The sequence below is a fragment of the Chrysemys picta genome, chromosome 6 (genome assembly GCF_011386835.1).
Source record: "Chrysemys picta bellii isolate R12L10 chromosome 6, ASM1138683v2, whole genome shotgun sequence".
In the NCBI taxonomy this organism is placed as follows: domain Eukaryota; kingdom Metazoa; phylum Chordata; order Testudines; family Emydidae; genus Chrysemys; species Chrysemys picta.
The window spans coordinates 115,009,646-115,027,046 of NC_088796.1; the positions used below are offsets into that span (position 1 = coordinate 115,009,646).

The window sequence follows — 17,401 nt, forward strand, 5'->3', positions numbered from 1 at the left end:
TGCCATCTACTCCTCTCTTATCTACTTCAGTTGCTTGTTAAAAAGAGATAAACTTAAAAACACAATTCACTTGCTCTATAATATGATTCACATTTTAGTTCTTTTCCCTCTGTTCCTGCTACTGCCTTCTTTTTATTCAAGAGATTTTTGGTTTCTTTTTTGCCGCGGCTGGAGATTGGGCCTTTAAAATGACACTGCAGTTTTCTAGCAATGGCCTTGATTCCAAAAGGTGCTTGGTGTTCTCAACTCCCATTCAAGCCAGCAGGAAATGAGGGCATTCAGCATCTTGCAAGATTGGGCCCAACATGAGGTACACAGACATAGCCAAAGTCCTACCGCTCCTACGTTTTCCACAGAAAGCTTTCAAGACATGAATCTTACCTCTATGTAAGAATTATTGGCTTTGTCCCTCTCTGACCTGGAACCTTGTCATTCCTTCACACAGACTGTTTACTGCTACTCACTGTCCAAAAGCACTTAAGACTTCACACCTCTACCTTGCACCTACACAGAACCAGCAGCTGCTATGATTATTACAGATGTACAGATTTATAGTAAATCATGAGGATTTAAATATTCATGACACACAGGGACGTGCTAATGCTGCCACCGTCCACACAAGAGATCCACTTCCTGGACACTAGAGTGCAAATAAGCAATAGTCACATAACCACCACCCTATACCGGAAACCTACTAACCAATATACTTACCTACATGCCTCCAGCTTTCATCCAGACCACATCACAGGATCCATTGTCCACAGCCAAGCCCTAAGATACAACTGCATTTGCTCCAATCCCTCAGACAGAGACAAACACCTACAGGATCTCTATCAAGCATTCTTAAAACTACAATACCAACCTGGGAAAGTGAAACAGACTGACAGAGCCAGAAGGGCATCCAAAAGTCACCTGCTACAGGACAGGCCCAACAAAGAAAGTAACAGAACGCCATTAGACGTCACCTAGAGCCCCCAACTAAAATTTCTCCAGCGCATCATCAAGGATCTACAACCTATCCTGGAGGACGATCCCTCACTCTCACAGACCTCGGGAGACAGGCCAGTCCTCGCTTACAGATAGCCCCCCAACCTGAAGCAAATACTCACCAGCAACTACATACCACACAACAAAAATACTAACCCAGGAACCAATCCTTGCAACAAACCCCGTTGCCAACTCTGTCCGCATATCTATTCAAGGAACACCATCTTAGGACCTAACCACATCAGCCACACCATCAGTGGCTTGTTCACCTACACATCTATCAACGTGATATATGCCATCACATGCCAGCAATGCCCCTCTGCCAGGTACTTTGGCCAAACCAGACAGTCTATATGCAAAAAAATAAATGAACACAATTCACACATCAAGAATTGTAACAGTCAAAAACCAGTATGAGAGCACTTCAATCTCCCTGGACACTCGATAACAGACATAAAAGTGGCCATTCTTCAAAAACAGACTTCAACAAGAAACTGCAGAACTGGAATTAATTTGCAAACTTGACACCATCAAATTAGTCCTGAATAAAGACTGTGAGTGGCTGGGACACTACAAAAGGTAATTTTCCCTCTGTTGATATTCATCCCTTCTTGTCAACTGCTGGGAACAGGCCACTTCCACCTTGATTGAATTGGCACCATCAGCACTGACCCCCAACTTGGTAAGGCAACTCCCATCTTTTTATGTTCTGTAATATATACACCTGCCTATTGTATTTTTCACTTCATGCATCTGATGAAGTGGGTTTTAGCCCATGAAAGCTTATGCCCAAATAAATTTGTTAGTCTCTAAGGTACCACAAGCACTCCTCATTGTTTTTGTTGATACAGACTAACAGCTACCCCTCTGAAACTACTGCACGTGGTTCTGCTCCATGGCACTTACTTTGCTGTGGCATGGAGCAGAACTACATTGTTTTGTCCAGTTTCCAATGATTACCCTTAAACTTTCCAGTTGCATTAGAAGATGCCTTACACATGATCTTGAATCAGAATAGACAGACTATTGCAACCAGTGAGTTTAGAGAGATGTAGGTATCATTCTTTGTATTACAGTAGCTCTGAGAGGCCCGAACTCAGATGGTCACTAAAGCTGGGGGAAATTTTCAGACAACGCCCCCCTCCTCCACACACACACACACACACACACACACACACACACACACACACACTTAAAAATGTAGATTGAGTTGACCCACATACATCACAAATGTGTGTCAAATTTGCTGAACTGTTTCAACCAAAAAGAGCCCAGGTTTTCATGATTATTATTTTTTAATTAAAAATGCCCTTTCATGTAGAATTTTTCTTCAGTTTTATTTTTTAAATGCTTAAAAAATTCTAAAAATTAAACATTGTATTTTGGGTTAAAGTAAACAATTTTTCCCCCTGGTTTGGCCAGAGAAACAAAAAAATCAATTGTTTGCACAATTCAGATTGTGCCTCCCATCATGGTAAGTGCTGAAAGACAGTTCCTGCCATGAAGGGTTTATAATCTAATTAGATAAGACAAAGGTTTGCTGAATTTACAAGATGGCAATGTTTCAAGTTGCCTTTGGCACTACAGTTTCGCTGCAATTTATGAAATTAAGTTGTCTCCTATCTGGTTTAAAGTTATTCAAGTTAATTTGAACTCCTGAATCCAAATAATTTGTGATTACCTGCCTGTTGATGTTATTTGTATACAAAGCAGACAGAAGACAACTTAATTTTTATCAGGTACAACAAGTTGACAGAGAGGACAGATGTATGAAAACATGATTGTTCGTTAAATTGAACAAATGTTATAGAATTTAGGAGCGTCTACTCATGTTAGGTCAAAAAGGGTAATTCTTCATTTGATTTAACCAAATAATTTCATTTATAGAAGAAAGCATCTTTCAAAACCACTGCTCAAACTCAGTAATCAGGAGAAAGGGATAGAGTTGAATACTGACTGGTATTATTTCTATTGCAGTAGCACCGAGGAACCTCAGTCATGTATCAAGACCCCATTGCTCTATGCACTGTACAAACACAAATATTACACACACACACACACACACACACACACACACTTAGGTGTAATCTAAACAGGGCACTAATTCCACCAGAAAAAGACTTCTGTTCCCCCAATCCTCCCTTCAGTTTAAAAACATTGTCCTTTATTTACAAATTCATCATACTGTATCTGCAGCCATGATTCGATTGCACATATAAAAATAATACCATGGCAACCTAAAACAGGAAGGAGGAAAAAGATACAGATGTGTCTCTAGGAGCCTGAACAGAAGCAATGCAGTTTAATAGATCTAGTATGGAGGAAGAGGGGCGTTCCCAGACAACATTTTGGAAGACTATTCAGAATTAATGCTATTGTTGAGAGGTAATACTTGGGACATGTTGGCTCCAGTCTTTAAAAATAGTGACATTTTTGATGACTAGACTTCAGAACTAGGTTAGTGAAACCTAAGACCTTGCATGCATGCCTGTCTTAGGGCTGGTCCACACTGGGGCGGGGGATCGATCTAGGAAACGCAACTTCAGCTACGAGAATAGTGTAGCTGAAGTCTACGTTTCCTAGATCGAACTAAGTTTACAGCGCTTCCTCCTCTCAGCAAGCAGGAGTTCCACAGTCGACGGGGGAGCGTCCAGATGAGACGCGATAAAATCGATCCCTGAAGATCGATCTCTACCCGCCGAATCGGGCGGGTAGTGTGGACCTAGCCTTACTGATACAATAGCAAAGCATCCCAACTCAGGATTATACACTCTAGTTGAAAGGTACCAATCCTAATACAAAAACTTAAAATATTCATAAACTTCAAGGCCAGAAGGGACCATTGTGATCATCTAGTTTGACTTCTTCTATAACACAAAACACAGAACTTCCTCAGAATAATTCCTAGACCATATGTTTTAGACAATCCATCTAATCTTGGCTGAAAAAATTGTCAGTGATGGAGATTCCACCATGACCCTTGGTAAATTGTTCCAATGGTTAACTACTCTCACCATTAAGATTTGCACCTTATTTCCAGTCTAGCTTCAACTTGTAGCCATTGGATCTTGTAATTACATAAAATATAAAGTAATTGATCTTCCTATAGCTTAACGGTTCTGCTTTTCCTTGTAAAACACAGTGGTATAGTTAATCTGCTTCACAGCTGCAGAGAGGGGGACTGTGAGACAACTTGTTACAGCTCCAGGCTTCCTGATTCTTATGGCATCCTGAGCCCTGGCATTGATTAGAGAAACTTGGGTAGGGTGACCAGATAACAACTGTGGAAAAATGGACAGGGGGTGGCGGGTAATAGGCGCCTATATAAGAAAAAGTCCCAAAAAACGGGACTGTCCCTTTAAAAATGGGACATCTGGTCACGCTAAGCTTAGGGCTGTACTATCTTTTACCAGTTGGGACAATATACAGTTGAGCAAAGCATACTTCAGCCACACCGTCTGCCTGCCCTGACATGGCCCCCTCAAAACACCCACATGCCACAGCCTAGTAGGATGAGTGGTGCAGTGGTTAATGATATATTTTCTGCTAGCTCTCCATGCTGGGGATTTCTCAGGTGGTCACATCCATCTTCTTAGCAATAAATAAATAAATGGAGATATCCTATCTCCTAGAACTGGAAGGGACCTTGAAAAGTCATCCAGTCCAGCCCCCCGCCTTCACTAGTAGGACCAAGTACTGATTTTGCCCCAGATCCCTAAGTGGCCCACTCAAGGATTGAACTCACAACCCTGGGTTTAGCAGGCCAATGCTCAAACCACTGAGCTATCCCTCCCCCCTTTGCACTGCCTGACCCCAGGGCTGAGCTGAGCATCTGGTCCACTGTTGCTAACAAATATTCATGTCCATCGGGTACATTGCATTTATGTTGCAGTCTGTAGAAAGTTTGAGATTTAAATCTTCTCTCGTGACTACTGAGAGTGAGGGCCTTAAATTTGGTTGATATTTGTTGCGGGAATTTTCAAAACAGATTTGTTTTCAGCAGCACACCTTTCTTAGCCGCCTAATACCAGCCCTCGGCAGTCATCAGGAATGAATTGAGATAAGCAATTAAACTGCCAATCATGAAACAACGAATCATATACACCAGCATATGCCACTTCCTCCAGGATTGACATTTTTTTTTGTTCATTCCATGATCTACTTGAGTGCAAAGTAAGTAGAATTCAAATAAAATTGTAGAAGTTAGAAATAGAAAAGATGTCTTGGAACATCAGATGTGCTACGTAGTCCCCTGGTAGAGGAGGCATCTGATACTTAGTTGATACAACATTTCATTTTAGCCAAAAGATTAAAAACAAACAAACAAACAAACAGTTGAGAACCTTTAATTTCAGCTGATGTTTTAACCAGTTGCAGATATACCTCATATTGGGCCTGATTTTTCTAGCTTTGATTAGTGTAAAGTGTGAAGAGAATTGATACCTTTTCAGTGTTTGCAGTTAGAAAGCAAAATGACCATCCCAAGAAAAATTGACAACATGGGGGAGGGAAAAAGAGCTGCTGGATGCTGTCTTTTTTGCATATTCATCAGGCAGAGTCTCCAGAGTGGAGTGAGACCCCAATTGAGGAAAGCACTAACTCAAGTGCTTGACTCTGGTTGACTTATTACTTTCAAAAGGTAGCAAGTGCTTAAGTGCTTTCCCAAATCAAGGGGTACTTTCCTGAATGAGAAAACCGAATCCTCTGCTCCCAATCAGTTGCACCAACAGGTTGTCTGTGTGTGTCTTTCAATTTTAATTAATTTAGAAATCTTTGCTGTATTTTAATTGTTATACTGTTTATAACTCCTGATTGAGCTTTTTAAAAAGACGATAAACTTTAGAAGGGGCAAAGAAAAACTGGGAGGGAATAAGTACATGAAGTCTCCAGGGGGAATAGAATAATACTGACAGTGTGGATGGTAGGCTTGAGAGCAGGGATTCTCAACTTCTGTCCACTGGGGCAAGAAGAGGCGTTGGTGATTTTGTAGGTGGCACTATTCCCAGAGAGTCAGCACTGAACCAGTGCCCAGGCTAGTAGCACTATGAATGTATGAATTTTGAAAAGTGTTTTGGGATCCTTTTAGATAGAAGGCATTAAATAAAAATAAAATATTAGAGGACTACATATAATTACACCAAGTAGATGTAATTATTCAAAATATATATAGAATATAAAAAGTTTAAGAAATTTGCACAGCAAAGACTATAAGAAGACATTTTGCCAGCATAGTAGTTCTATAAAAGGAATGTTTTCTTTTCAAATATCAATATTGAATGTATTTTGTCCCAATGTTCATTTCAGAACTCATGTTCTTTTCTAGTTAATATAGTCTGGAGATCCCCAAAGACACCTCTTCAAACAATTATGATGGAAATGAGCCTTGTACTTGTTCCAATATGCATGAGGTAAGTAATTAAAAACACAGCTTATATATTCTTAGGGATGAACCAGCATAGATCTATCAAACTCCCCTAATGACAGGAAAAAAGATTCCCTATGTATTTTACCCATACAGTTCTGCTTTTCATATCGAAGGCCCCTAATCCTACCAAGTTTTACACACATGCTTAACTTTAACTAAGAAAGTACACCAATTGACTTCAAATGGGACTACTAACATACTTAAAAAGTTAAGCATGTGTGAAAGTTTGCAGGGTCAGGGTTTTAATCACTACAACTATTAAAAAAATATAACAACCTGAGATAAAATGTACGAGCAACAATAGCTTTTGATACTCTTCAGGGCTACACAAGGAATTACAAAAGCATGCATGATGTTTGTGTTTTTCTGGGACATGTATCATTATGTAAGTATCACGGGTGAAATCTGGGCTTCACTGAAGTCAATGGGAGTTTTTCCTATTACCTGTCAGTCATGATTCATGTACAACAAGAAAACAGGTCTTGCTCCTGATGCAAACAACTACCATTACCCTCATTCTGAATAGCATTTGCTCACATGAGCAGTCCCCCTGAAGCCAATGGGAATTATGCGAATAAGTGGAATTAGAAAACAAGGTGGGTGAGGTACTATCTTGTAAGAACTGGCACTGCATCAGTATGAGAGTTAAATTGGGTTGCTAAATACTTACCACAATAATTTATATTTTACTACAGCTTAAAGAGATATATCCTTCAGTGTAATGAAGATATACCACAGTTTTATAGTCAACTTTAAAGCCTATATTATTAAAATGATACATTTTCATTTTTTACTGAACTGTTGTATCAGTCTACACGAATTCATGTAGAAGGTGTATAAAAGTTACAGCATAAGTGCAAAATACAATAATTATAGAAAGAATAATCTTCTGTGGTTATGATTGAAACCAGCTTCTAACTTTCACCCCCATTTGAAGCCGTGTTCAATTTAGTGTGCCACATCCTACCACAACAGGGAGATTCTTCTTGCTCCCCACCAAACTTTGGGGTAAAGGGTCCCATTTTCAAAAGTTCCTAATTGACTTAGGAGTCCAAGAATCTTTGACTCCCAGCAGAGTTGTCCCTGGGGTATGGTGAATCAGGGCGAACACTCCTGGCCCCATGCTTTGGGGGGCCCTGTACTTCAGTGTGAGTCTGTCGTGTGGTGCCAGGCACCGACTTTTCAAACTGCCAGGGGGTGTTAGACCCCTGGCTCTGCCCCAGGCCCCACCCCAACTCCACCCCTTCCCCCAAGGCCCCACCCCATCCACCTTTTACCACCCACACCGTCCCTTCCCCGTCCAGTTCCACCCCCTCCCCCGAGTGCGCTGCATCCTTGATCCTCCCCCATCCCTCCCAGCCTCCCTGAACGCCACAGAACAGCTGTTTGCAGCAGGCAGGAGGCGTAGGGAGGGAGCGGGGAGGTGCTGATCTGTGGGGCCACTGGCAGGCGCCGTGGGTGGGGGTGGGCAGGAGCTGATTGGGGGTCTGCCAGTGGGTGCTCAGCACCCACCATTTCCCCCTCTCCCCCCGTGGATGTTCCAGCTGCAGCTCACCCATGGAGTCTGAGCCTATAGACTAGCCCAGAGGGTGTGGGGTTAGGGTGCGGAGGGACACTAGGCCAGCCTCTGTGTGTGTGTGGGGGGGTGGTTAGGGGTGCCTGGGGGGCCCATATAGCCGGATTTATCCCGGGCCCAGCACCCCTTAGGGATATCTCTAACTCCCAGTGAGATTTATGGTGCCAAGTGCCCACTTTTGGCAATTGGATTAAGGGGCTTTAAAAACAATTTTACTTAAAGATACTGCATACAAAGTTTTTAGTGACTGAAATTTTTAAAAATTCTTCTAATATTTTTTTTTATTTTTGGTTCTCTCTGTTGCAGGTATTCATTTACCGGTATCTCCAGACTCAATAATGCTTTGACCTTCTCCCCTTCTCCCCCCATGTCTTGGAATTTAGCATAAATTAAAAATATTTATATTCCTAATAAATCCACAATCCCGTGTGATATTCAGAAAATGAGTGTCTAAAGTCAGCTTCCTAGATTCTTGTTCATGTGTCTAAATAAGAGGTGTCATTATAAAAAGTACTGAGCGTCCAGCAGTTCCAATTTAAGTAAATGGGAGTTGAGGGTACTCATCACCACTCAGGAAGTGACTAGCACCTGCAGGACTTGATCCTAACAAAATATAAATGTGGGTTATTCCACACTCATGGAAACTAAAATCAGAAAAGATAGGTGAGAAAAAAATAATTGGATCTAAATATTCTTTGAACAGCAATGATAATAATCATAGGTATTTCATACATGGATCACTCCACGTCATTTTCAGACCTACCACCTCCACTGAATGCTATGGTACCTTCCTGTAATGTTTTGGATTCCCAGTTCAGTTTGCCAGTTTCACTATAATTTATTCCATGCCTTTTAAATAACTTTCATCCAAGCTCTAACAGTTAGAGCTGCTATAAGCTGATAGGGAGCTCCAGGATTCATGAATACAAAGGATGAATTTCCAGTGTGTTGTAGCTTCTTGTTTTGAGTTAATTTACTGACTCAATTTTTCCACCATTACGCTGAGTAGCAGTTACACGAAGCCCCAGTGAAGCCCGTGGTACTGCTTGTGCGAGTAAGTATTACACAGCGAAAATATAGGTTGCAGAATTTGGTATTTAGATAGAACTGAGTAATTACAAGTGTCAGAAGTAGGGTTTGGGCAGAAATGGGATTTTCTTTTCTGGAATAATTTCAAGATTTTGAAAAAAAATAGGTCAAAATTAGAACAAAAAAAGGCTACGTCTCAATATTTTTTAAGGAAGAAAAGGCTAGAAAATTCCATTTCAGGAGAACCGAAACAAAAATTTTTAGCTTGCTATCTACCCACCTGCCAGGTAGGCTATATAGCTCCCTGCCTGCCTGCCTTCTCAGTAGGTTGCCTGGCTCCTGGGGTGCCTGACAAGTGGGCAGCTGGGGAACTGAGCAGCCTGGGGATCTGGCCAACCCAGGAATATGGAAGCCTCATTTCCATGGCAGCCCACTGGACTGGGAGCTGGGGAGCCAGTTATCTTGGGAAGCGTAGGGCCATTTTGCCAGCCCACCTGCCTTCCTGCCTGGTTTCCTTCAAAACTTTTGATAGAATCGACATGCTCCCACAGAATGCTTCATTTTCATTGAATCAGATTTTTCTGACAGAATACTGTTCCCCCAGCCCATTTTCAACCCAGCTCTAGTCAGAAGCTACAGTATAGCAGCAGCTATGACAGCGGCATATTCTGGATGAGAGGTCTCAGACTCACCTGGGTAAGTTGCTTTACAATTCTCATTCTCATCTTTTGGTAACGAAACACCCATGTCACGAATCTGTCCTTGGCAGGGCACCTCCTTAAGGAGCTATGTGGGGAGTGCAAGCACCCACCCGAGCAGGCGTTGTGGGACAGGTCAGTCTAGTGGGGCTGGCAATTAGCTTTCAGGCTGAGGCCTTCTGGCTGTTTCTTCCCCTTCGGGATCCCAGGTGAGCCAAATGAACAGTCCACAGTCAGCAAATGAGATTAAATAAAAGCACGGAGAGGAAAAAACAACAACCTTGTAGGCACCTGCAGTTAGGATATTGGTCTCTCCTACTTCTGAGGGCCTTGGAAGTGTCCAAGTCCAACACAGAGTTCACTGTATCTCCGGTACAAGTATCAGTCTCTTTTCCCTTCTTAACCCAGGGGATCTGTGTACCCCTTCTTCAAGCGCAGAGGCTACCTTGGCTATCAGACATTTATCTGAGAGCTGGAGGGCTCAACACTCCGTTCTCTGCCCAGGGTTGCATCCATCTGTGTGTGTGTGTGTGTTTTGGCACAGTAGCCTCATCATACAAGCTATGACCCCCACTTTCTTCTTTCATTTTCAGCCAAATTCTTCCCCCCCCCCCCGTGCAAATCCTTTCACTCAGGCAAGCATCCTTAAGGAAATGCAGCAAGAGGGGTGTGTGTGTGTGCGCACGCGCATGTGCATGCATGCATGTACACACAGACACTTACATTTTTCTGACATTCTCACGATTCTCAACAGGGAACAATCTTTGATTCCAAGCCCATTCAATTTTTCTTTCCATAGAATAGTTTTTGCCATTCCTTTGGAAGTTCCTTCATGATCACACTCAAATTCTTCTCTGCTTAAGGTATCATAATATCCAGTCTCATGTTTTAGAGCATTCCCCTCCACCTCCTTTGTCAGCCATCTCATTTCCAGGTATTCCACTATGTACTAGAATCCATGCCATTGTTAAACAGATACCTCCTTGCACTATTTCTGTAGGTAGAAAATGTCATGTCTACTTTACAGTCCCTGTTCTGATCATATTGCCTGACAAGGAATCAGATAAAATTACAGCTGCAGCTGGTCGCACATCTCTTACCCAGGTAAGTGCCAACATTATCCCCATTAGTTCAGCTGTCAGAATGGTCACATAATTCAATAGTCTTTTAGACTTCTGGATTCCAACACTAGGAACTCAGAAGGCTGCTCCACTCTACCAGTGCTGTCATCTTTTGATCCATCTGTATAGACTTGGCAAAGCTGGCTCCAATATTCATAAATAAATTCAGATATTTCAATGGTCATTGTGTGTTTTTTTCCTTCCCTTGTTTTGGTCCCCATACTATTCCAAATTCACCAATGGGGGGAAAATAACTGTCCAGCTGTAATTTGATTTCCCATGGCTAAATTATTTTTGTTCTCTCATATTTTCTTTGTTACCTTTCTCCTTTACCCCTTTTTCGACACTGATAGTCGGAGGCAATCCATACCATTTTGTCTACTAAGCTCCCAGCAATCCTCATAAATCTGTTGTGTATTTCTGTTTTCAAGAATCCCTTTTACCTTTGTCCAAAAGGTTAGATCTAATAGTTTCATCCTTAGGTCTGGTCTATACTACCCGCCTGAATCGGCGGGTAGAAATCGACCTCTCGGGGATCGATTTATCGCGTCCTGTTGGGACGCGACAATCGATCCCCGAATCGGCGCTCTAACTCCACCAGCGGAGGTGGTAGTAAGCGCTGCCGACAAAAAGCGGCAGAAGTCGATTTTGCTGCCGTCCTCACAACGGGGTAAGTCGGCTGCAATACGTCGAATTCAGCTACGCTATTCACGTAGCTGAATTTGCGTATCTTAAATCGACTCCCCGCTGTAGTGTAGATGTACCCTTAGATTTATAGGTGCTTTTCCAGGGGCTATTTGCAGCACACACCTTGGTGTTATCAGTTTGCCACTTTTCAATTGCAGAGCATGACCCTGAAGCACTTTTAAGTTTCTACGGGATGGTCTACACTATAGAGTTAGGTCAACAGAAGGCAGCTTTTGTCAACTCAATTATCTCAATGTCTACACTACAGCTTTCCTCCTGCTCATGTAAATACCCTACTACACCAACATAATAACTCCACCTCCACGAGAGTTGAAAGGCTTATGTCTGTTTAGTTAGAGTGACGCAGTGTCTGTGTAGACACTGTGTCCCTTACATTGGCTGTTAGCTGTCTTGTCAAGTTCCCGCAGAAAAAAAATCCTTATTTACCAAAACATTTTCCCTTTTATTTCAATTTTGGCTAGTTTATATAGGAGGCCATCCCTCCATAGCATGTCATATGTTTTTTCAATGTCCAGGACGACTTCTTATAAAGTTTTTAATCTTTATGCTTTTTTGTATCTTCATTTCTAGTCTCCCTATATGGTCAGCAATCCATCTTCCTTTTCTGAAACCACTTGGTACCTCAATTATATTTTGCTCCAAGTATTCCAGTAGTCTTACATTTATCTTTTTCCCATGATTTTCCCCACACATGATGTGAGGGCAAAGTACTCTCAGTGTTGATGGGAACTTTTCTACTAGCTCTAACATATATGTACCTGAAATTTGGTGTTTTGGCAAGTTCCAAGTTTTTGCACAGTTGAACTGTTGGGAACCAGTAGGTCCTCGAGATGTCACATGCATATTGGGAGCACATCACAGGAAATGATGCTAGCACAAAGGAAACCAATTTTCTACATAATTCACATAAAACGCACTGTTTACTCTTAAAAGTAATCCATTCAATTGGCCTGAAAACAAACAGGAATAACATAAGCATCACTAACAGGAAGGTTATTGGATTGTATATCGTTAGAGAGATAAGAAGATTTATTGTACTACTGAGTCCATCTCACTGTGAAGGAAGAATATATTCTCCCAACAGACTGTGTATTATTTAATTGATGTCACACTTTATCTTAACCCAGCCAAGTATGGAAAGTTTGCAAGCCTAGTGGCACATTAAATCCTCCTAGCATTCCCAGTTTTCATTTATTCTGTGGATAGTTTTGAATTTTGTTCTCAGGTTTCTTCTTAAAAAAACCCCACCTATGACGGTGTCATCACAGCCATCATCTATTTTAAAAGCCTTTTACCAGAACTGGTTTGATACATCAGCCACACTCCAGCAGGTTCAGATAACGTGCAAAAAATAGCACCTATGTGAACTTTCCACCTTGCATTGCTTTTTACACCGTTTCCTTCATTTTAATTGGTAATGGAATAATGAAGAAAAGGAAGAGATGCTGATAAGTGAACTACAGACTGAAATAGTTTTAAACTTGAGGTTTAGTTAACTCTGGACATGCAACATGTGCCCAGATTTTCAAGGTTAATATACCGTGCTTTTTGAACGGCAGTTGTATAGTCACAGGAGTCAAACCTTCCCCCACTATAGTGAGAGTAGCTGGGCAGTACAGAAAGAAACAAGCTTTCTCTTTGGATAGATGAAATAGGAACCCAGAGAATCCACGCAGTTCCATTATAAGTGGGGGCTTTTAAGAGAAGAGGGAACTCAGGTTCAGCGCTAGCAAGTGGGTGAGGGGAACTTGCTTATTCCACCATCTCACAAAAAGCATTTGGCAAAAGCCAGGCAAACAGGAAGCATAATCCATCCACAGAAAATAGCAACCCAACTTGGAATTAAATATTTATAATTTTCTGTTTCATTATCAGCTCCTGCCACAGCAGATCATCAGTGTGGCTTTAGAGTTCCAAGTAGAATAATAATGAAATCAAGGCCATATCGTCCACACATTACCACTGACAATTAAACATCAATAAATATGAACCAACTTCCACTGAACATCCTCAGCACAGAGAGTGCTGTAGAAAACAAGCTATGCAAATGCTCTTTCGGCTACTGTGACAAAGGTTTGCTATTTCTCTTCCCAAGGAAAAGCAGTCCCCAGCATCACGGGCATGCAATTGAGGTTTATAGAAGATGGATCCTACACTACAAAGCATCACAGAATGCCTCACAGAGAGAGACGCAGAATAGGTTAGAGTAGACGGCTTTACAGAATTTGGTGTTGAAATATGGTATTGAACTCATGTAGTCCAAAAATGGGGGGGATAAGGGCAGAAGCAGCTTGAGTGAAGAAAAAAAAAACAAGCTGACACTAAAGAGCAATAGTGCTGCAAGTAATTGTTCTTAAGATCAGAGAGAGTCCTACAGATTTTGAGAAGACAGAAAAACATGCCTTTGGGTACGGGAGGGCAGGGCAGTTGTTCCAAGGACACCTGATTCTCTCTGGTCCTGTTCAGCACAACTCCCACCACCATGAGATATTCTCCCCCCCCCCCCAATACCCCCAGTCCCAAACCATTCAGTCATTTCCCCTCTCCCATTACATACTGTTCTCAGTTTCATGCAGCACAGCCACGGTCCCACTTTGGCTGGAGGGGTGTGCTTATAGGACCAAATCCTCAACTGGGGTGGACTGCCAGTGCTGCTGTATCTCTGGGATACTGCCCCCTCTTAACAACCCATCCTGGAACACAGCTTAGTGTCAGGGCTAACTACCAAACCGAGAAAACACATCAGCCTTTTGAACAAAATAAAATGTTAGCATTCAAGCTGAATGACTGTACAAGCTGTCCACTGAACAGACTAGGGAAGAGGTGCCATAGAGATAAGAGCTAAATAACTCTCAGCACATGTTAGGTGTGATAGCAGCAATCTGGCGATAATTCATTGCTGCACTCTGAATCCCCAGAATATATCCAAGGCAATGAATCAGAGATGGAATAAATCAGTGATTGTCCTGGACAAGAAATGAAATATGCTGTTGGGGTTCCAGAAATGGAAGAAAAAAAAAAAAAGAAAGAGAAATACCTACAACTGCATCCCTCGGCTCTAAAGTGTCCTGATCTGATGATCATCCTGAATCTCAAAAGCAACTTTCACTTTTATTTATATCAAACACCCCTTACAAAACAAAAAGTATCATAGTATTTCATTTTAGCATAATGATCTAAAACTCAACAGTGGACAATAGTGATGCTGTAGTGGTTTTTGGAATGACAGGAGAATGCTGTAGTACTTGCATGCAAAATAATGTCTTCCAAAGATAGTGTAAAGTTTTGTTTGTTTTACCCCGGCACATATATACCTTTTTATTTGTTTTGTCCCTACATTGTATTAGTATATCAACGTGGAAGCATCCACAACAATGAACTAATGTTGGAATAGGAGAAAAACAATCAAGGCCCACTTTCCCCATCCTGACTGTTTAACCATGTTTGCCAAAACAATTTTAAAACCACATCAGCCAGCATGGTTTGAATGCCACTCTCCCCAGAGCGCATATTTCTTCCAGCTCCTCTCCGAACAGAACGGTTTTAATGCCAGACAGAACAAATAACAGGTGGTATTACTTTTGCTACCTGTCTCTTGCTCATCTACATCCTCTTTATGGAGAAGGGTGCAGAAACAGACCATAACTGACATGTAAGAAGCGCAAGTGCTCTCGTAAATGCACTGGGCCAGTTTCTGCAGTTCTGATTCTCCTCTCTTCTACCACTAGTGACATCAATAGCTATTTCTGTTCTCACATCAGTATAAATTGGAGTAATTTCATTGAACTCCAGAAAGTTAAAGCAGAGTAAAATCAATGTGAAAGGAGAATCAGATCCTGCATCTGTTAACATTGGTGTAAAGCCAATGGCATTATTTCAGTAGAATTATTCTGGCTTTTCACCATGTTGCTGAAATAAGAATTTGGCCCAATCAATCTGCCACAGAGGAAGATTACTACTCCTCGATCACCTTCCCTATACTTGCACATCTATTCTAATAAATCTCCTATCCCATCATCACGATTTGCCCCTCAAAAAGGCAGATTAACTAACCAAGATGGAATGCTTCGGTTTCAGATATGAAAAGCCGTGTGCATGCCGTGCAAGATTCGTCTGCCAGTACTAAGAGCACTAGTTACTTGGAGTTCAGAGGAATCCATTAGAGAATAGATAGAATGCAGTTAATGGATCTCAGGGAAGAGTGCTGCTAAATGCAGATGTGTTCTTTGTGTCACATCACCCATTTTTCAGCTACCAGTCTACCTGATCAGTCACCTGTCTGCACGTATTTAGTTACCACATGCTTCCACACAGGATGCATGAATCAACACAAGGCTCTTTTTATAAAAGGTTGGTTTTATTCAGAAGAGAAAATGCAACACAAATGCACTTCCTTCAGTCACACAACCTCTCTCATAGGGTTCCTTCAACATGACTGTTCGGCCGAAACCCTAGATCCACTCTAGAGAGCTACTTCCTTCTCCATTATGTCTGAGTGGGATAAGCAGCTACCTGAAACATGAATTCAGTAAAGAGCCAATATTTCCCTGCAGGAAACTGGGTGGCTTTTGCTGGGACACACTGCCAGCCTATTTCACTATGGTATGCAGTTACTATGGGTACATTGAAGATAACTGGTGAATAATCTGTTGCAATTCTATTTCTAGTATCTCCAATGAAAATGTTGTAGTATAAGAAGGCATATTTTGTTGATTTTATTAAATTCACATACAGGGAGAGTGAATTTCACTTGATGTGTGGGAAGCTACCAGCAGAAGAAAATGAAAAATGTGTTTGCAAAGATTTATTTATATCCAAATTGCTTTTACCTGAGAGAAGTATAAAAGGTAATACTTTTATGTTCCCATAAAAATGAATTGTTTCTTGACAGAATGTGTGCAAATGACAGCTCATTTTATTACTAGAAAGCTATAATACACCAAGTGTACACTATATTATAAGAGATATGGAAGGCTGATAGATGATTCAAGCCATCTGATTAACCAAAATACAGTAGATAAATTCTCTAGAAAGGCCTTGTATAAAACCATTGAAACAATCAGCTTTAAAAAATATCCCCATTTTCATTAGAGCATAACCAGAGCTAATTTGGTGCAAGGCCTTTAAAGGAGAATGACGACTAGTTTGGGTTAATGGCCCCAGATGCTACTCCTCCTAGTCTAATAAGTTCCAGGGTTTCCCACTGGTGCTGCTTAATACTTTCCAACCACTTTGCCTCTCCAATGTTCTATTGTGAATTTTTCAGTCTGTCATTTTGAAAGCTTCTGTGCTGAATAGCTTTCGTGCTGTCATGCTAGGAATCAGGTATGACATTCATTACCAAGCAATGAAGCCACAATATTATGGAGTTAATATTCTTTCGTTCAGCTCTAAATTTGTAGTTGAAATGCTTCTCTATCATTGAACTGGGCACTGCCATTTGGAACAACCATTCTCCATCACAGGAGAGCAAAAAAATAAAACACCATCCAATGCTGCTAGGATGGCTATGAGCAAGCTGAACCTCCGCCAGCCTCCAAAGCAGTTTTACAGCTACCAGACCAGCCAAGCGTGCAGCTACACACAGAGGCCCGAGAAGAGGTCTGTCAGAAGACCCATGTCACTGCTGAGAAACACAATTAAGAGCTTCATATCTAAACATTACTGTTGTCTAGGGTTACCATATGTCCTCTTTTTCCCGGACATGTCCGGCTTTTCGGCAGTCAAACCCCCGTCCGGGGGGAATTGACAAAAAGCCGAACATGTCCGGGAAAATGGCGGCTCTGTTTAAGAGCCCGGCTGCCTGAACACTACCGGCTTCGGGCAGCCCCGTGCCTGGAGACCCTGCGCCGCCGGA

General features: G+C 41.7%; 1 protein-coding gene across 5 annotated transcripts in view; it reads right to left on the reverse strand.

Annotated features, from left to right (window-relative positions):
- Positions 1–17,401, reverse strand: part of LINGO2 (leucine rich repeat and Ig domain containing 2) — a 760,588-nt gene that overhangs the window by 639,072 nt on the left and 104,115 nt on the right. For 2 of the 5 annotated variants that reach the window (XM_065549694.1, XM_005294757.4), the window contains exon 1: positions 14,102–14,275. The exons of the other annotated variants lie outside the window; for them this stretch is intronic. The gene's annotated coding sequence lies outside the window, so the exon portion shown is untranslated. Of the gene's footprint in view, positions 1–14,101; positions 14,276–17,401 lie in introns of those variants that run through there. 5 annotated transcript variants of the gene reach the window in all.